Source organism: Taudactylus pleione, unplaced genomic scaffold (assembly GCF_031769625.1).
Source record: "Taudactylus pleione unplaced genomic scaffold, aTauple2 ptg000004l, whole genome shotgun sequence".
NCBI classification, from domain to species: Eukaryota; Metazoa; Chordata; class Amphibia; order Anura; family Myobatrachidae; genus Taudactylus; species Taudactylus pleione.
In genome coordinates, this window is record NW_028284407.1 from 4,399,265 (window position 1) to 4,420,682 (window position 21,418).

General features: G+C 42.7%; 1 long non-coding RNA gene across 1 annotated transcript in view; it reads left to right on the top strand.

Moving 5' to 3' along the window:
- The window catches only part of LOC148543359 (uncharacterized), a 121,752-nt gene that overhangs the window by 39,057 nt on the left and 61,277 nt on the right, over positions 1 to 21,418 (top strand). Inside the window, exon 2 of the long non-coding RNA XR_015877770.1 lies at positions 6,943 to 7,038. This is a non-coding gene — a long non-coding RNA (uncharacterized LOC148543359). The remainder of the gene's footprint in view (positions 1 to 6,942; positions 7,039 to 21,418) is intronic.

Here is a 21,418-nt window from a genome sequence, read left to right on the forward strand (position 1 = left end):
TATTGTTTTATCAATAAATCATATATTAATCCTGAGCAGCACTTGAAGATATGGGGATGCAGCTGTTGATCAAATATGCAAATGTTTGATCATATCTATCGCAAAGTGGAAACGTACTAGTATAATCACAGACTAACAGTGGATTGCAAGTTATTCCATTTGTAAAAATCATAGTAATAATAATTGATAAATGAAAATCAAAATACCTTAGGATCAATAGGTATTTAGTGGCAAAATATTAGTTGTGTTACTAATAACTGTTTTGTTCACACTAATAATACCTTTTTATTGGGAAACATCTGAATAAACTGATTATATTTGGATGTGGGATACTATAAGTAGTCCTTCTGAGTCTCACTGAACTTGACATTCTATGGTGTTTGAAAGTTCAACATTATAATTAAGAATTTCAAGAGCATTGTACATTGTCATATTATGCTGGACAAGTATTCCCATATATTATCACATTTTGATTTTTTATTCTTCATTATTTTCATGTTTTATTAAATTTTCTGATTCAAAATGAAATACTTATTATGCAGAAAGATTTTTATAACAGATAACTACTTTAAGTGCTAATGTTTTACTGTATGTATTTGTCACAATATTAAATGACTGGTGACATGAAAATAGGCTACTTTATTCATTATCGATGTGTTCCTCCATGTAACTTTGTCCTAATATGAATAGAAATGGAATGATTTTAATATTATTATTATTATTATTATTATTATTATTTTTACTACTACTACTACTACTACTACTACTAATATTAATAAATAATAATAATATATGTCACTATATTGCTATTACACTTTATTATTTTTAATACCTTATTATTGTTATTACTATTGTTCATCCCATCTATTCCTTAAAATGTAAAATAAACTTACAAATATTTGGTATCTTGTACCTGACTATTTTATTTTTCCTTAATTTAAGAGCTAACTGTGTGAAAGTTACAAAAAGTAGAATATTAAAATTGTTTATTTTTCCCCACATGACAGACTAAAATAAAAAATAATTATTATTATTATTCTAAATATTGAATTTATAGAAAGTCCTATCTATCGCAAGTTAAAATAGATTTACTTTAAACTAAACAAAAAAGTTTTTTCAAATGCCTTTTAAACTTATTTTAAAAAATGGTTTAGTCGCAAAGTGTTTCATTATACCAAAGAGGAGCTTTGTGCTAGTCAAAAGTGGTAAAACAGGTTTTAGAATTAACAGTCTCTCAGCACTCTGCATGTCTCATTTACTTGGAATGCAAGCATAATATTGTGCAAATATAGCATTATACCAGAGGGAAGGTTCGTAGGCTGCATACTATAGTTCTGCTCTCATAGGGGTCTATTCATTATCACTTAATTTTCAACTGCAATTGTAGAAATGAATTGTCCGGGCCATTTATTAAGAAGGTAAAGCAGGAGATATCACAAATATCTCCTACTTACCTCTCTCTCCAGGAAAGGCCCCCTGTCCCCATACACTAGTAAAAGATTCATTGCTCTGAAAGGAATAGTGAAGCTGCTTACGGAGACAGCTGATTTTCAGATCAGCTGTCTGCGCCCTGAAGCAATGATTAATAGCTCCGGCGCTTGCGGCTAGTTAGTATGTTATTATCAGGGTCTGTTCGTACCCCAGTAATTAACATAATGAATAGACCCCAGAGTGTTAATATTATCACTGTTATGGTTTCTTTATTGGCAAAGCCCTATGCATATTTTCCACTAGTCACCAGTTTATCTTTATGAGGGACTTCTCCCCTGGAAGTCTCTATTTCTACTTGAAATAGATCTCCAAATTCATCAGAACTTAAACCTGGAGGACCCAAGTTTTTTCAAGCAGCAGATGTGCAGAATACTGCCCATGTCTTTCACTGTTTCATATAATAATAATAATAATAATAATAATAATAATAATAACAATAATAATAGTAGTAATAACAATAATAATAGTAGTAATAACAATAATAATAGTAGTAGTAGTAGTAATAATAATAATAGTAGTAATAATAACAATAAAAATAATAATATTTATTATTATTATTATTATTATTATTATTATATTTATTTAGTGCTTTTCTCCAATAGGATTCAAGGTGCTTTACAGATACCATGAGCATAATACAGTGGTTTAGATTTTCATAACATACAGAAACCATAATTATAATACAGAAGTGAGGCAGCCATTTTAGGTAATCAATTTCAAGTATTATTCATCATAGCCACTAAGGATCCCGGTGAGGCAGCCATTTTAGGTTGACTGCATGGGGTAACACTGCCCAGAATAGCTGATGCCTATGCCTGGGAGAGTAATCTACATATATAATTACATTTAATATGCAATTAATGATACATCTCACACTAGGTGAAATACATGATCTTTGAAAAATTATCAGAACCATGCATTTTTCTTCCTGCCCATGAAAGTTTCAGACAAAGCAGCCACTTAAGGTCTAGAAGCAAGAGTGGGCAATAACAGTGATGGCAAATAAGCGCTATAGCATGTATTTCAAATGAAGACCAGGGACTCACTTTTTCAGAGTGGGTGTGTCCCCGGAAACGCGCTCTGCTGCCGGCCAATCCCCTGGCTCCTGGTGTATGATTGCTGTCTCCGGCTGCAGGGAGGACTATTAAAAAGGAGCCATTACGCACCATTCCCCTGTAGCAGCTCATAGCGTGAGGAGAAGTGTGCCGACCCCCCGGCGTGAAGACTGCTTCCAGCAGCCCCCGGCCCAAAGTCTGCGCCTGGTCCTGGCGGCCCACCTGGCCCAAAGACTAAGTCCCACCCCAGCGTGAACACTCCGGGCTCCCCCGCTTTAAGACGGCATCCGGCACCCACGTGTATACAGAAGGGGCGCGGATGGTCAGACTGCACACCCTGGGAGAGGTAATTGTAAAGAGGGGTAGCACGGCGGGTGGGGGATGGTGCAGTAGCGGGGGGGGTTGGCGAGGTAGCGGGTGGGGGTTGGTGCGGTAGCGGGTAGTGTCGGTAAAGTGTGGTAGTGGGGTAGGGGTTCGGTCGGTACTTACTATGTGAATACTAATAGTATGCCATGGCGTCACTGACTCAATGCAAACAGAGTGCTAAGTGTAGTATTCTGTGTCTGAATAGAATATGGAGGAGAGCTGCTGAAAATAAGCTTTTTTTTATGAGCAGCTCAGCCTCTCCTCCGTATTAGTGACCTGTCACATGGTCTACTGTTCAGTGTCCACATGTATTAATACATTAAAGCCCTCATTTATTAATGATCGCTTATGCAATGCGATCAGGACATGTCAGTACCGCCCATGATCGCATTGCAAAATGCTATCATAATGGCCGGATGTATCATCTGGGATATGCAGAGACACGGGCTCCAAAAGGAGACTGTCCCTGCAATGTCTCCTGAGAGCTGCCGGCCATTGCTGAGGCTGCTGCGCATGCGTAGTCCTGGTGACTGGCGGCCATTGCCCGGGGGGGAGGGTTCCGCCGGCTAATTATGCGGTGGTAAAAAAACGGGTGTTTTCGGGGTTTTTATCTGAAATATTCAATATAAATGGTCACCTAAATCTTTAGTTTGCTAACACTGGCAGCTCTAATGTTGATTACCAGCACCTGAGTCTATTATGGAAAAATTTAATTGTGAACTAAAGATTAACATAATGTTGTACTTACTATACTATAATAAAACTAAATAATGCTTTACAAAACTTTTTAGCATATGTAATGGAAGGTACACACGGTCATACTAATTGACGGTCAGATAATGATAACGTTCGTTATCTGATCGTCCTGAATGTGCTGGATCGAACATCCAGCACATGCAGCAACCTCCCAACTACTATAACGATCCGCGATCAAGGAGAAAGTGAGAGAGAGAGAGAAGTGCAGGGAAGATAGGGAACCGAGGAGCTTTATATTGCAGCTGACACTGGTGAAGGACTGGATGGTCTTCTTATACCCATGAACATCAACCCTTATGTACATCCCCCTCAGTCCATAGCCGCAGAGAAGAGTTGGGGGAGGATTAATTAAGCAACTGTATTTATGCTGAGAGACATTAAGTCTTCATCGCTAATAGATAAGGATATTATTTCTAACTATAGCCATACTTGCCTACCATCCCGGGTGCCTCTCCAGGCCCCCCAGAAAGGCAGGCAAGCCTCCCGGCCCCCGGCAACCTGTCTCTATAAACCCCGGCAGCGGGGGGGCACATGACGTGATTCACGCTGAATCGCGTCATCGTGGCCCCGCCCGATGCTTCACAATGCCGTTATATCAGCATTGTGAAGAGGCACGGGGACACGATGACGTGATCGCGCTGTCACGCCCTGCCCCCGATGGCGCATAATTTGCCAGGCCACGCCCCTTATTGCCCTCTGTGTGGAAGCCCGACAACTCCCTCCCGGAAGGAGGGGGCTAACTGTCGGCAACCCTGACTATAGCTTAAATTGAAGTATACAAAAGTCTTATATTACACTGGCACCTTGATTAAAGTAAACAGATAGTTTGTCCACTCATAGCAAATCCAATGGAGAAGTGTGAATAATAAAAGGGCATCCCTCGACCTGGCATCGGATCTGCCTTTCCACTAATCAGGCAGCCATTTACTACCATCTGTCATGCAAGTAGACATCAATTACAGTGGTTTTCATCTAACTTACCTCCTGTGCCTGCTTTATTAATTAGACTTATAGGCAACTAGATTTTTCATGACCTCCATGCTGCCAAATCCAAGGGCCACTACTCTCTGATGATACACAAATTTACCTTTCCACCCCTGAGCTTTCCCCCTCGCTCCTCACCCGTATATCCAGCTGTCTCTCTGCTGTCTCTTCATGGATGTCCCAGCGCTTTCTTAAACTTAACATGTCTAAGACTGAGCTGATCATCTTCCCACCCTCTTCCACTACCTCACTTCCCACAATTTCATCATCTATTGATGGGACAACTATCTCCTCTAGCACCAAAGTGCGCTGTCTTGGAGTTATCCTAGACTCCTCCCTCTCCTTTAAACCGCACATTCAGCACCTCTCGCAGTCCTGCCATTTCCACCTAAAAATTGTCTCCAGGATTAGACCCTTCCTTGACCAGGATGCCACTAAAACCCTCATCCACTCGCTGGTCATCTCCAGATTGGACTACTGTAACCTTCTCCTAGCTGGCCTCCCGGTCTCTCACCTCTCTCCACTACAATCAGTTCTCAATGCTGCTGCTTGACTCATCTTCCTCTCCAGCCATTCTACATCTGCTTCCCCTCTCCTTCAAGCCCTACACTAGCTCCCCTTCCCCTTCAGATGACAATTCAAGGTTCTTACACTTGCCTACAAAGCCCTCACCAAATCCTCACCCACATACATTTCTGACCTTCTCTCCCTTCATACTCCCGCCCGCCCATTTCGCTCAACAAATGCATGCCGCCTCTCTTGCCAACTGATTACTTCCTCCCACTCCCGCATCCAAGATTTTGCCCGTGCTGCTCCCTACCTTTGGAATGTTCTCCCTCTCCCTATCAGACTCTTCACCTCTCTACAAATCTTCAAACGGGCTCTCAAGACCCACTACTTTATCATAGCCTTCCAGCTCTCATCCTAACCCACTTCATGCTCTTTCCTCAATATCTTTACCTTCTGTGTCACACCTCTCTGTCTGCCCCTCCCCTTTAGAATGTAAGCTCTCACGAGCAGGGACCTCTTCCCTCATGTGCTTCTCTTTACATTTTCTTCTACTCCTTACTCCCCATAAGGGCACCTAACACGTGACTGCCAACTCCCTGCTGCTTATTGTGAGTGCTTTAATCGCTGTTGCAGCAATGTATATAAGTCGTGTCCTTGTCCTGCACTGTAATGTACTGTAAGTTACTTGTTTCTTGTTCACTTACTAGTTTTATGTACTATGTAAGGCGCTGCGGAACACTTGTGGCGCCATATATATAAAGGATAATAATAATAATAATAACTTAATGAGACTGGAAAGTTACTATCACATAAGATTAAATAGAAGGAAGTATTCAGCTCTATACCCACTATAAGTTTCCAGGAACTTTATTCATTATATATAAAGCACATATCAGAGTCCTGAAGGGGAATCTACATTAGGGTCAGCCTGGATTCCTGACTGAACTTTCCATTTCCTTTGGCTACGGATTTTGCTCTATCCCTAATTCTGCAGAATAGGGTATAAGCTATGTACTACTAACACAGATAAATATATGTGTATATATATATATTAATGTCTTGTATGAGTTATAGTGTCACTTTGTTCAGTTAAACTTGAATTTATCCTTTGTAATCTGGATGTAAGGCCCTCATTCAGAGCCGTTCGCTATTTGCGTTCGTTCGTTCAAAAACAAGGGGTGGCTATGCAAATGATCCGTTCGCACATTGCAGTCTGTTCACACCTCTAAGTCTGAACGAGCGAGCAAAACATACGCTCTTTTATTTCTGAAAAACGCCCCCTGGCCGCTCGCACCATACGTCATGTCCGCTATTTATTAGATTAATCGAGTACATCGAACAGGATATGAACTGCTCGCTATTCTTGTGGTTGGTTTTTTCAACCGCTATTTTGCGAGCAGTTCTGAGTTAAAAAAAAACAAATGACGTGGTCATTGACGCTGCTATATTAATTATGCACACCCATAAAACGCCCGTTTTGACCTTTAAGCACGCCTGCGATCGGATCTCCACTCCCCGTTTTCAAGCACCTTCCCCTGTTACCACCCACATACGCCTCATTCTGTCACTCAAAATAGCAGGCACTCGCTATATTGCGTACAAATGATTTTCGGCCGCACTGACTGGTTCGCGCATGCGTACTAAAAACCGTACGCATGCGCAGATGTGCGAACATCGCTCGGAACGAGCGTACTGCCGATAGCGAGTGGCTCTGAATGAGGGCCTAAGTGTTTTAAATATGGTGAGTTGAAACTGTATATACTTTTGCATATTCTTTCAGATAAAGAGAAAGGTTAAATGGCGTGTGAAGTTGTATTACCTGGGGAGAAATGTAAGGTATCCGAAGGAGGCGGAATCAGCAAAGGATAAAGAACAGGTATATTATTAGAACTACTCCATCTTTATTAAGATTATTCAACCACACCCTACATTTTAAAAGTACAGTGGAATTCACCTTAAGGTTTAAGAGGCTTACCCAAGCAAGCCTCTAGGGAATATAGCTTCCCCTATCTGTTCAGCTTGGGTGGAGGCACTGGAAGGGATAATAGGAGGTACACCTCTTAGCAGTAGTGTAAAGGAGTGTACAATAGCTTACATTGCAGTTAGTAGCCTGCTGTCCCCTTAACAGGTTAAAGGGGGGTTACACATACGTAATTTTTTTTTCAGTTTAAGTTGTTAGATTTTCATAAAACTTTCATTCTAATGGGACACAGAAAAGGTCAGGTAGAATCCCAATTTAGTAAAGTGAGGGGTCCCAGGGACCCATAATTTTTTTGGCTCACCGCGATCACTGCAATAAGCGGGCCTCCAGCTGTTGTTGAACTACAAATACCAGCATGACTTGCAACAGTTTTAGCATGACCAAATAGCAAAACTGTGGCAGGGCATGCTAGGAGTCTTGCCAAATCCCGTAAAAAAGCCCCTGGCAAAACATGCGCCGGCACCGCTGCAGGGCGGCCTACAGCTGTCACTGAACTACAAATCCCAGCATGGCCAAAATATCAAAACTGTAGCTGTACATGCTGGGATGCATAGCTCAACAATAGCTGGAGGCCCACTAAATTCCCACTCCTGCCTCTAGTCCCTAGGTGGCTGCTTCATCTGATACTTTCATGGGCAGGATAAAAAATGCATGGCTCTGAAGATTTTTACAAGGATCATGTATTTCACCTTGTGTGAGATTTATCATTTATTGCATATTAAATGTGATTATTTATGCAGCTTACACTTCCAGGCATAGGCATGTCCTATTTTGGGCAGTGTAATCCCATGCAGTGCACCTAAAATGGCTGCCTCACCTGGATCTTTAGTGGGTATGATGATTGCAAGTTACTCTCATCTCCTTACACAGGTCAGATAATTGGATAATATTTAGTAATCATTCCACAAGTAGGTATTCATTATAATTGAAACGTTACAAATGGGCCATTATAATTGCAGGAAATTAGTATAATCATGCAGATCCCATTACAGGTCCATTATTGTCCATCTCTAGTTATTGAGACATCAGTATAATTTCAAGTGTGATTACAGTTCCAACCAAATAAATGTTTTTGCACCAAATTCAAGGCATGCAAACCAACTAACTTTCTATTCACAGCATTAACAAGAATTCAAAAGGATCTCGTCCTAACAGGAAAATACTTTAATGTTATCCTAGCTAAGGACCTAGACCAGCGTTTTTCAACCGCTGTGCTGCGGCACACTAGTGTGCCGCGAGCAGTTGTTAAGTGTGCCGCACGGTCAGAGCTGCCGGTCAGATCTGCCGTTTTGCGGACCGGGCAGCACTGAGCTCTTCTGGGAGTCTCAGGCACGCTCGGATCATGAATTATGCAGATGCGGCGGTGTGACATCACAGGTCACGCCGCGTTTCCAGTCAGACTGCCCGCCCACCTACCAGCCAGATCCGCGGCCCCTGGAGATGACCTGCATGAAGGCCACCAGCAGCCCCAGTCAGCCTGCCTGCCTCATCAGTCAGGCCCTGCGGCCACCAGGACCCCCAACACGCCAGCCAGCCCTGTGACCACCAGCCAGCCTGTCTCACCAGTCAGCCCCGTGGCCACCAGCACCACCAGCATGCCTGCCTGCCTCACCATCCAGCCAGCCCCACAGCCACCGCTCTACCTGCACGCCAAGCCATCTAGCCCAGTGGCCACCAGCCAGCCTGCCTGCACTCTGCTGAACAGTATGTATGTGAAGAACAGGTAGGGACAAAATAATGTATATTAATATTTTATTTGGGAGCCAATGTACTTTGTTTTTTTGGGGGAGAAATGTGTGGGGGGGTTCTTTGGGGGCCAACAATGTCTTTTTTTTGTTTCTGTGGGGGCCAGCCAATGTTAATTTTTACTGTGGGGGCCAACGTATTGCCATTTATTCCTGTGCGGGCCAATGTATGTGTTTTTTTTATGTGGGAGCCAATATGTATGTTTTTTCCAAGGTTGCGCACGCCACATCGCACATGGCCGGATGCTGTGCCTTGTCAATAATAAGATCTTGTGTAGTGTGCCTCCAGTTAAAAAAGGTTGAAAATCACTAACCTAGACCAATCAGCATCCGCTCCTTTAAATACATCTTATTCAGGATCCAAAGCCCTTAACAGACTGATGAAGGAAATCACACTCTATGACACATGACCGATTAACAATCCTATTACTAGAGACTACACTGGCACATAACACATACTCTAGGATCAAGAAGATATTATCGTGCAGCTAGTCAACACATCTGTTAATATATGATCAGAATACTCTTTGTGTAAGGAAAATTAGGGAAGAGTGTAACTTGGTTCTGGCGGAAACATGTGAAAGATGAGACCTGGTGGGATGGAATCAAACTTTTTTTTAACTTCTTGCAAATTACCAACACTTTCACCAGAATTAATTCAGTACTGGAATAAAGTATTCACAGATGAACAATTTAAAGTCCCAAAACCTGTGATCAGACAGACTACTAATGTCTTATGCAAATACATATACAAAAACACCTTTCCCCCACCATTTAGCACAAAAGTTTTATCAAAAACAATAGTAAAAGTGGAAAATTTGCAGGCTAAAATCATAGTTATGCCAAAACCAAATAAGACAAAGCCAATTGTATTGTCGTTCCATCTATCTTTTTAATACTGACTTAAAGCTGACTGCTAAAGTCTTAAATTAATGTGGTCCATGTCCATCGCTGCCCAGTTTAATTAACTCTGGTTAAGAGAGGTTCCTCCCTGCAAAGCCAAGGCCTAGATAACACAAGTACAGTAAGACCATTGACTTAGCTCTCCTTATAATTAAACATGAAAGTCTGAGCTTGTCCTTGCCTTGGGTGCTGAGAAGGAATCTAGCAAAATATACTTTTATGAACATTCCTTCATTTCAGGTCTTTGGCTTTAAGGGTGATTTTGTTTTAAATTCGATTTGGAATTGATTTCGAAATTAACCTCTCTCCTTGATTTTTACCCTAACATTAGAAGCAAGGAAGACATAAATACATGGAAATAATAGTACAAACATTTGGACTGAGTGACCCAGGAACTATCTAGTTATGAATGGTTGCATTGGTATCCCATGATCATCCTCCCTTTTTTCCCCTCCAGCCACTCACCTCAAACACCTAGCCCTCTCCAATATTTAGCTCTGCATTTAATACTAGGTATAAAAAAGGAGAGTTTCTTTATGTTTATCACCAGATGCATTTGCATAACACATCACTATACTTCAGACAGCATCTGCGATCCATGGGAGGGTCAGGGTGTTGTCTGGGAGGTGACCTAAAGTCATTGCTAAAAGAGTAGGTGTCAAGGGCATATTATGGGAGTGTTATAGGTGTGGCATGGGCATGTTATGGGTGTGTCATGGGAGTGTCATGGGCATGTTATGGGTGTGTCATGTGCGTATTATGGGAGTGTTGTGGGCGTGTTGTGGGTGTCATGGGCGTGTCATGGGTGTGTCATGGGCATGTTATGGTTGTGTCATGGCCGTGTTTTGACAAGTGGCTGCGTTCTCTTTTGCAGCACCACAGCCACAGTGGTTATGTTTTGAGAAAGTTGCAAGGGAGACACTGCGCCAGGCAGGGGCTGCTCTATGAGTCAATATTGCAACCGATGGTGCATCGATGGGGGAGAAGTCAGATCCATCATCGATGGGCTGCTCTAAGAGTCAATATTGCAACCGATGGTGCATCGATGGGGGAGAAGTCAGACCCACCATTGATGGGCTGCTCTAGGAGTCAATATTGCAACCGATGGTGCATTGATGGTGGAGAAGTCAGACCCATCATCGATGGGCTGCTCTAAGAGTCAATATTGCAACCGATGGTGCATCGATGGGGGAGAAGTCAGACCCACCATCGATGGGCTTCTCTAGGAGTCAATATTGCAACCGATGGTGCATCGATGGGGGAGAAGTCAGACCCACCATCGATGGGCTGCTCTAAGGGCCTGATTCAGAGCCACTCGTAACCGGTAGCTCGTTCGCTCCGAGCGATGTTTGCCCTACTGCGCATGCGTATGGATCGTTATACGCATGCTCGAACCAGTCAGTGCGGTCGAAATTCATGTGCTCGCAAAATAGCGAATGCCTGCTAATTTGAGTGACAGAAAGAGGCGTATGTGGGTGGTAACAGGGGAAGGTGCTTGAAAACGGGGAGTGGAGATCCGATCGCAGGCGTGCTTAAAGGTCAAAACGGGCGTTTTATGGGTGTGCATATTTAAAACAGCAGCGTCATTGACCACGTCACTGGTTTTTTTTAAGCCAGAACTGCTCGCAAAATTGTGGTAGCAAAAACCAACCATAAGAATAGCGAGCAGTTCATACCCTGTTCGATGTACTCGATTAATCTAATAAATAGCGGACATGACGTAGGATGCGAGCGGCCAGGGGGCGTAGTTTCCCAAAAAACGACCGCAAGTTTTGTACGCTCGTTCAGACCTAGAGGCGTGAACAGACCGCAAACAGCGAACGGTTCATTTGAATATCCACCCCTATTTTCAGGACGAGCGAGCGCTAATTGCGTCCGGCTCTGAATCAGGCCCTAAGAGTCAATATTGCAACCAATGGTGCATCGATGGTGGAGAAGTCAGTCCCACCAGTGCACTTGAACATTGCTCATATATGCAAAGCTGACATCGCAGGGTGTGCTCAGTTCATTGCACGGCAGTGTACAAGGGGAATACTTCTGTTTCCATATTTGCGCACATGCGAATCTGTGATAAATCGCAGCCACGCATGAACTGCATTCACCTCTGAATCAGGTCCTATGAATGTATAAATTAAAGTTTTTGCATGTCATGTGTGAGATGTGAATTGTTTCTGAAATGTATGTGGCAGGGCATGGATACAGAATAGACGTATAGTATATTCTGACTCAAGCATAGATTGAGAAAATAGAACTTTGCTAATGCAAAAGTAATGTATTCTATTATAGTATTATTCTGTCAGTCTCTGCTGGATGTAGAGTGACAGAAATAAGTGACAGTAGCACAGCTGCAAGAGGATTTCAGGCTCACCTTCCCTACTGACATTACTGTCACTGTAATCACTGTAACAGCCTATAGTAAAAGTCATAGTGGAGCTCTATGCTCGCAGTTACCAGCCCTGTGCCTGATAACACTGCTGGTGCCATCACTGGGTATGGGGTTTTTAAAGTACAGTGTATGTTTCTATTGCGATAACATGTGGCTTTTGCTGTAACGTTTGTGGAATTAAGCACAACTGTCTTTAATCCAGGATATTAATCCCTATGCTGAATACTGTCCCTACAGCTGGAAATCACTCAAATACGTAGATTACTGTGGGATTAAATCTAGATGTACTAGTTTGATGAATGCCATTAAATCTTTATACAGAGTTCATCATTTAGATAACAATTGTGTATTCATAGAAACCGGAAGAGTGTTTTACATTAAATAGCCATCGTTACAAGGGTTAGGCTACACAGGCAATATATAGCGCCATGATCTCTTCAGTCATGCAGTGCAATCATGTAATCACATTGCATGAGTGAGTAATCTCCTCCTTTTAGAGCTGAAATGAAAGGGTTGAGCCATTAATCACTGACTCGGAGCCGCACGCAGGTCTGTTGTACATGGACTCATTTACAATGTGGCTATATATATGCATCTTAATGCAAATGCAAGGCGCCCACCCCATTGTTTCCCGATAGCCAGTGCAGCCACCATCACTAGTATCGGCACTTACACCTACCCTATGCTGCGGGCAAGAGATCCGTATAAAAATAGGTAAATGCACGGTTCAGAATTCTACACAATTTAGGTTGCACACCTCCGACACTCCCATGGCACCAGGATGAGATTCTCTTCTGTGAGTCCTTCCACTTGTCACCCAGGAACACCCATTTCAAGTACAGGCAGAGAATCGGACGAGATGCTTATGCTCACTAAGCGCATGCACAGTTTGCTTCTAGCTACTGGATTTATTGCTGACTCCCCTAACACACATGTTATATGCCTGGGGGACTTTAACAACATTATGAATGGGTATCTTGATAGGTGGCGGCAGACACCTGATAGAGTTTGACTAATATTAGTTTGCAAGGTTTATTGACGACCTGGGTTGGATCGATGCCTGGCGCAAAAAGCTTCCTGAAGTACGCCTATTTTCATGTTTCTCCTCATATAACTCTTTTTCAAGGATTGATATGGCACTGGTCTCACCCTGCCTAGTTTCTATGATAATTAAAATTGAGTACATGACCAGAGGGGTGTCAGACCACTCTCCATTAGTAATGGGACTAGATTTAGGTGGGTCAAGAGGACAGATATTCTGGAAGCTGCATCCCTCCTGGTTGACGCAGATGGGGGCAGGGTCTGTGCTTGAGGCACTTTGGTCGGGCTATTTTGGAGACAACATTGGTTCTGCTAGGTCTGACATGATTTGGGATTCATTCAAGGCCTTCATGAGAGGGACTTTGTTGAAAAGGGTTGCCGAAATTAAAAAATATTATAGAGACAAGGAGTTTGAGTTGGAATGCACTTGTAGAAACTCTGAACTACAATTTCTGCAGGAGTTTCTCGTATCAGTTGATTGGTTGCTCAGGAGGCATGGTCTGCCCACTTAATAGATAGAACTAATTGTCAACTCCAATTTCGTGCTAATTCCCATTATGTATATGCTGATAAACCAGGAAGTTATCTAGCAAGATTGGTCCAGTCCGTCCGACCTGTAAATACCATTTCAGAGATCGTGGGTGGAGATGGTGGGGTGGCCACGTCCATCTCTGATATAGCTGGTGTCTTCCTATCATTCTACAAGGACATCTATAGGTCTCATTTGACATGTAGTGTGGAAGATCTATGTACATACAGTATATTACATCAATTGGGTTGCAAAGTCTTTCCCCTGAGGCTAAAACCTCTCTTGATGCTCCACTGACTGCAGAGGCCGGTGGAGGGGGCCATTAATTCCTTCCCTGGGTGTAAAGCACCGGGTACAGATGGTATCCCAGTAGAGGTTTATAAAAAGCACACCAAGGTGTTTGTCACTAAACTATTAGAGCTATATAATGACCTGTTTGAATTGAATTCCCTCCCACCATCTATGTCAGAAGCACTAATTATTGTATTATTAAAACCAGACAAGGACCCCAGGCTCCCGCACTCGTACCATCCTATTTCTTTAATACCAACAGACGTGAAAATCCTGGCCAAAATTCTGTCTTTAAGACTAAATAATGTTATCACCTCTGTGGTCCACTCAGACCAGACCGGCTTTATGCTGGGCAAGTCCACTTCTATAAATATGAGACATGTGTTTACTCATGTTCAGGCATCTCATGGGGATGAGTCCTCCTCAGTCATTGTGTCTTTGGACGCAGCAAAGGCTTTTGATTCTGTGGAGTGGCCGTTCCTGTGGGAGGTCATGAAATGTATGGGTTTTGGCCCTGTATATTTACGATGGGTTCAGCTGTTATACTATAGGCCTGGTGCTAGGATCTCTGTCAATGGATTTATTTCCTCACCCTTCTTATTAGAAAGGGGTACGAGACAGGGTTGTCCATTGTCCCTGGCATTCTTTGCATTGGCAATTAAGCCCCTTGCCTGTGTTTTAATGTCACACCCTAACATTGTAGGCCTTCAATTAAGCACCAGAACAGATACTGTGCCTTTATATGCCGATGACTTACTTTTATTTTTCACTAATTATATAGAGGCTATGCCTATAGCTCTTCAGGTTATTAATCTATTTGGCATCTATTCTGGGTTAAAAATTAATTGGAATAAATCTTTTATCCTCCCTCTTAGAAGAAAACTCTCTACCATCTCCCATACCTCTTCCTCTATGTTGGGTATCCCAGTTTAAATATTTGGGCATTTTCATTACAATCTCCCCACATGAATAGATAAAGCTTAATCTGGAACCCCTATTTGACTACCTAAAAGTCAAAATTAAAACTTAGAGTAAATTGCCCGTCACGGTTACAGGCAGGATCAACCTAATTAAGAGGATAGTACAACCTAAAATATTATATATACTTCAGCATTCCCCAGTGTTTATCCCTGCCTCAGTATTCCTAAAACTAGACAGTATGCTTTCTTCCCTGATATGGGTGAATAGACGGCCTCGCGTTAGACTAAAAATATTGATGAGACCTAAATCTGCTGGAGGGTTGGCGCTACCTAATTTTTGACTATACTATTACATGGCACAACTAACGCGCGTGAGAGATTGGCTTCAGGATAACTCATCTACTGCATTACACTCATTGCTGGTTTCTCAGGCTTCCCCTGGTCACACGCCCCTACAGGCCTTGTTGAGCGACAGAGTTAATAGACCTCTTCCCCAGATACTAATACAGGCTGTTAAGATTTGGCGGGCAGCCTTATATCACGCAATCTTCTGGTCTGGATCCTGATATACCTTTGTGGAACTCCAGGGCTTTGCCTGAACTGATATCACTTCAAGTTAGGCAAGTGTGGGGCACCAAGGATGTTAACTCTCTGTGTCAGTTATATGATGGCTCTACACTTAAATCCTTCACTCAATTGCAGAGTTTTCCTTAACTAAAGCATATTTCTACAGATTTCTGCAATTTAGGCATGCCCTCAGTGTTCAGTTTAGAGCTGGTCCCCCTGACATTCAGTCATTTTCCATTAAGACAGTACTTATCTCATTGTGTCCCCATAGGTCTTTGTCCTTTATTTGCAGGTTACCCAATCTTAAAGAGAAATGGGAGGCAGATGTGGGATTAATAGCTGATAGTGACTGGGATATGACTCTAAGAATTCCCCATATCTCCACTGCCTCCGTAAGATTTCAGTAATATATCTTACATAGAGTTTATTTGACCCCAATTAGGCTGGTGAAATTTGGGGGCCTTGACTCCAATCTTTGCCCGAAGTGTCAGGATGGCTGTCGGTACTTTTTGGCACTTATTCTGGGATTGCCCCACGGTTCAGACATTTTGCCGCAAGGTTATACAAGTTCTTTCCACTACTGGGATTCAGGCCCCTCTTCTCACTCCGATGGTGTGTTGTTTGGGTGTCCTGGAGGATTCAATTCTCGATAAGTATGCTAGGCAGTTTATCAACAATATGTGTACCTTGGCTAAAGTTAGTATTGCTCGCACCTGGTTGGCCTCTCAGGGACCGGACTTACGTACATGGCTTGCGCTGGTCCGCACCACTGTTAGGCAAGAGAAATACCTCTACTTAACTCGAAGGCCAGAGTTTAAATTTGACCCTATTTGGTGTAGATGGAGTGGGTCCAGATATGCTCTCCCTGATGTGCAATGTCTAACTGCTGCTTACTGGTTGCATGGTACAAGTGCAGACATCAGAGAAGCTCCTCTTCTCGCTTTCATTTTATTCCTTTTTCTTTTTTTCTTTTTTCTCCCTTTTTTTTTCTTTTTTTTGTGTTATTTATATATCGTAATGTAAACTAATAATATAGGGGGGTTCTGACTACTGTCGGACTTGTTTAATAGTATTGTGGAATAGATGTCCTAATGGGAATATATTACCAGAACGCTTCTGTGTTAGGACTGAGATATACCATGTAGTTCTGATTTGTAATGTATGTAGCATCTCATACATAGACAGGATGTTATTTATAATGTGGGGCTAACTAAGGGGTATATATGCATTATTCAAACTTGTATCACATTATTTTGTATATATCCCCTTATTTGACATGGTGTTTTGTACGTATTGTAATATGTTATTATTACTGTCATTGATTGTATTGGGTGTTTTTTTATTTGTAAATTCCAATAAAAATTACTCAATTAAAAAAAACAAAACAAAACATTTGTAACATGTTTTTTAACATTGTGCTAACTTGCTTGTTCTCTTGTGTATACAAACATTTGAAAGACCTCTCTCTCCCCTTCAGTAACAAATGTTCAGGCCCCCGCACCTAGGGATGCAATGCAATGTAGCACTGGGCCCCTCTTTGTGACCATACGTACATATTACCTGTCTATACTAAACAACAGTGATCTAATATATTAATGAATAATCATTGCTATCTTATAATGCGTCTTAATGAATTGTGCCTTTAGTACATTAGGAACCAAGCTTATACTTGGTGGTCCTATCTACAATTAAAATGACTCACCTTCCTTAGGATGTCTGCAGAATGCCACACAATTAGGTAAGACATCATCATCATCTCACTGGTACAGGGAACCACAAATAGGTATATACAGGGATTGATTCAGTAGCGTATGCAATTGCAATTACGTATGCAGCTTGAGCGTTTGTTAACCATTGAGTATGCACCGCAGGTGCACTGTGATCGCACTGCGTGTACGGACACACTGAGCAATCCATCGCAGAGTGAGTGACAGGCTGTGTGCGTTTGAGGGTGGTGACGGGGGAGTGGTTGGAAATACGAAGGCGTGTCTGTCCGGTGGATGCAGTTGGAGGGGGAAATTTAAAACACCCTTTGCAGTCGTTGTAAAGCCGCCACTTTCTAAATAAGGCCCCTTGTTTTGTACAATTGACCAATCACATTTGATCACACTGTAAATACAATCTGCATGAACCAATCACCCAGCTAGCTTCTATGTCGGTACAGTAAAAAGTGAATTGAGCAGTAATAGTCATGTTGGTTAACAGAAGGCTAATTAGTGGAATGTTATAATAGTCACTCTGTATAAGAGGATGAACTAATGTCTTAGTGGTGCTGTTAGTGGAGTAAAGGTTTATGCAGAAGACATTTTAAAGAGACAACTTAATTGTGTAAGGTATATAACATTAGGAATATAAAATAACCCAGAGGCAGCACACTTGTGATATGTGAGTTCCTGGGAGAGTCAGGGGGAACTCCTTGAAATGTGCAAGTCTCCCAGGCACAGGGGCGTATTTATAATGGGTGCAGGGTGTGCGGGGCACACGGGCCCCTAGGTCCAGGGGGTGCCCGCACCGCACACCCTGCACCCACATTAAATTATACTTACCTCTCCGGAGTCCCACATCGGCGACTTTGCGCCGGTGTCTGCGCTGCACTGTAAAAAACGGCTGGAAAATGTCCTCTGCGCCCATTTTTCCGTCGTTTGCACATGCGCAGTACAGGGAAAATGGCCGCCGTGCCCATTTTTTTCGGTGACCTGCCATGCGCAGGTCACCGAAAAAAATGGCCACGGCGGCCATTTTCACCGGTGCCCAGTGCTATAGACTCTGGGCACCGCTCAGTGCGCTGCGGGCGCTGGACAGAGAGGAGGGGGACCGTGACGGAGACTGCACACGGGCCAACTCTTCTCTAGAAACGCCCCTACCAGTCATCCTGGAAGAGTAGGCAGCCATTGCACTTCATTGCATAGATTGTATGGACCAGGGCCCTTTCTATGTGCAGCTTGTAAGTTCTCCCCATGTTTCCGTGGTTTCAACCCAGTCTCCAAAAACATGCTGGTAGACAAATATTCTCTTCACAGCTTTGTGTAATAAGGTGGCGCTATATAAATAATTGATCATTTACACAAAGAATGCTGTCGTAAAAGTTATTAATTAGTGTGAAAGTTGTGCAATTGCTGTTTTACTCTTTTAAAATAAATGGGATTCTTTATTCAGCCTGTTGTAATTTTCCATTTCAACTCTACCTTACACACCACCTCTGTATCATACTAACATTGTGTTCCAAAATGACCATATATATATATATATATATATGACTGTTCCATCTCCTTTGCAGCTGGCGTTTCCTGTCCACAAGAAGTAGTTTAAAAATAAAAATACTCATCTCACCCTAAGACTGAGCCTAAGGGGTATACTTACTAAAGGGCAGTTTGTGTTTGATTTTTATCCACCATACCACTGCCCACATAATAATTGTTTTGCGCCTGCTGATGTTTTTATTGGCAAGATAGGTTTCTGGTGGTTCGGCAGTCTTGCAGTGGTTTTGGCTGAAACTGCCAGCGTTTTGGCACTTTTTGAACTGCCAATCATCAACCGTGGTTTTACTTATGAAATGGTTCTTTAGCATATTCATCTGGCTTGCAGAGTGAGATACCTATGGTGAAACAACCCACATGATAGGTCGAGACACGCGTCAATGGACTGTGACGCACACACCAGTGCTGAGATGCCGAGCTGAGAAGTAAACACATCGCAGCAGTAACACGCATCCCTGTTTGGGACCTAGCACTGCCGGGAGCTACGGGCAGTCTGCTGACAGCGATAACATCATCAGCCATTATCCCCTCAGCAGTAACGTCTGAAAGACCGGGCGCCGGGAGTCAGCTCCACCTACCAATACTCTCCCATCCTCGCGGCTGGCCACCGCTGACTGGGGAGCTGGTATAAGGTAAACCTAGCGTGCTCCAACCATTACAGGAGCTGGACTAGGAGAACATTGATACAGTTACTTGCTGTATAGACATTTGACTGCAATATAGGGGCTAACATGAAATGCCTTATCCAGAGGAGTAACGTGGAACTATGGTGCCCTGGGGAAGGTGCATGTCATAGCGCCCCCTCCCGTACTGAACTATGCCAGTGGGGTATGGCCAGCCTGCGGGGGAACACTGAAGTGAAGAGAGAAACAGCAAACAGTGGCAGTATCGCGCTGGGGCATGGAGGTCCATTTGATAGTGATGCACTATCTGACATTCAGGAGTAGCTGCTTTGGCACTGCTTTATTTATGTATAGCACCTATGATCTGACTTTTATCTCATTTGAATCATTGTTATTAGTCAATAGCAGGGATTGTATTATATAGATTGTATTATATATTCTGATCATTTAACTTAAATTGACAGAGTACATGTGCTAGAGTGAAATTCCACAGGGTGCAAAGCTTATTATTGCAATTACTGCCCCGAGCAGCTTTCACTGGAGCACACCTATGGAAAGCTCCCTTCTCAGCTATGCTCCTACTTCACAAATATACATTGCACCTATATCAATGTGAGTACTACTAACCATGTCATATTCTGTCTACCACCATTATTATTATTATTTCAGGTCTCCTAATATTTATTAAAAGACTTTTCAAATAACACTGTGTGGTCATGGCCTGGGAACACCTCATACAGTAGCAAAGCAATCTAATACCTTATCATTGAAGTTTAGGATTTTACCTCAGATGTGTAACTATTAAATCCATTGAAGCACAATGAATAAATGAGGAGAGAAGGAGGGAGGGGATAAAAGAGCAGAGGGGAGAGGAAAGTGGCGATCAGAGAGGGGTGGTGACAGAAGCCAATAAGAAAGGAGAGGAGAGGGGCAAAAAGCCGATCAGAGAGGGGTGGTGACAGAAACCAATAAGAAAGGAAAGGGGAGGGGCAAAGAGTTGATCAGAGAGGGGTGGTGACAGAAGCCAATAAGAAAGGTGTGGACAGGGACAAAGAGCCGATCACAGGGTAGAGAATTAAAGAGGTAAGAAATTAATGTAATCAATCTGACAGGAAAGGGGAGGTGACAGAAGATAATTACAGAGGAGGGAGGGCCAGAGGGGAGGCAATCTGAGCATCTTGAGGGAGCATGAAATGTAGAAATGGTTCTCAGATCCGAAACTTATTTAGGATATAGAGCAAACAAACTGAGTTAAAACTAACAGACTGCCGTCAAACTGTGCAGCGCCCCATGAATTCTATAACCCTGGATGGTGCCCTCTGTCCATTTTGGCGCCCGGAGCTCATGCTCCACCTGAACCACCCTCGCTAGATCGCTGGACTTATCTACCAACAGCTTCTCAAATAGAGACTAACCAAAGGATCACTATTTGCTGCCATTTCATTTAACCTAAAGTCTGCTGACTGTTGTTACTAACTGTCCACAGACTGCATGCATTATAGCTCAATAACATTAACCCTACGTCTCCTGGCTGCTGTTTACGGGCTGCTTTTATGTGACTGCTTTCTTGATGAAGCTTACTATAATAATCTAACAACCATTATAGCTATTTGTATAACTATCATGCATCTTGGTTTGTGCACAGATTTGCTATTTAATTGTTATAGTGTATATGAGTTATATTAAATGTTTTATTCATTTTTACTGATAAAAACAGATTTGTTTGAAATCTTATTGATTTTTAGTGATTAAACATTTGCTTGAACCCAGCGCTCTCGTTCCTTCCATTTTTCATTGCCTGGAACATCACCCTGCAGTCTGTATCGCTGCTGGATGGTATCACTCTACAGCCTGTACAGCCGCTCAGAGCTTCCTCAGGACACTCAGGGCAGTGCTGTACTACCCAGGGCTGGTGGAACTGCCCCCTTAGTGCAATGTCATTATGTCATGCACTTAATGGACGAGGCTGGCACAAGGCACACTACCGGCCTGTTGCGCCGCTGTGGGAGAGTT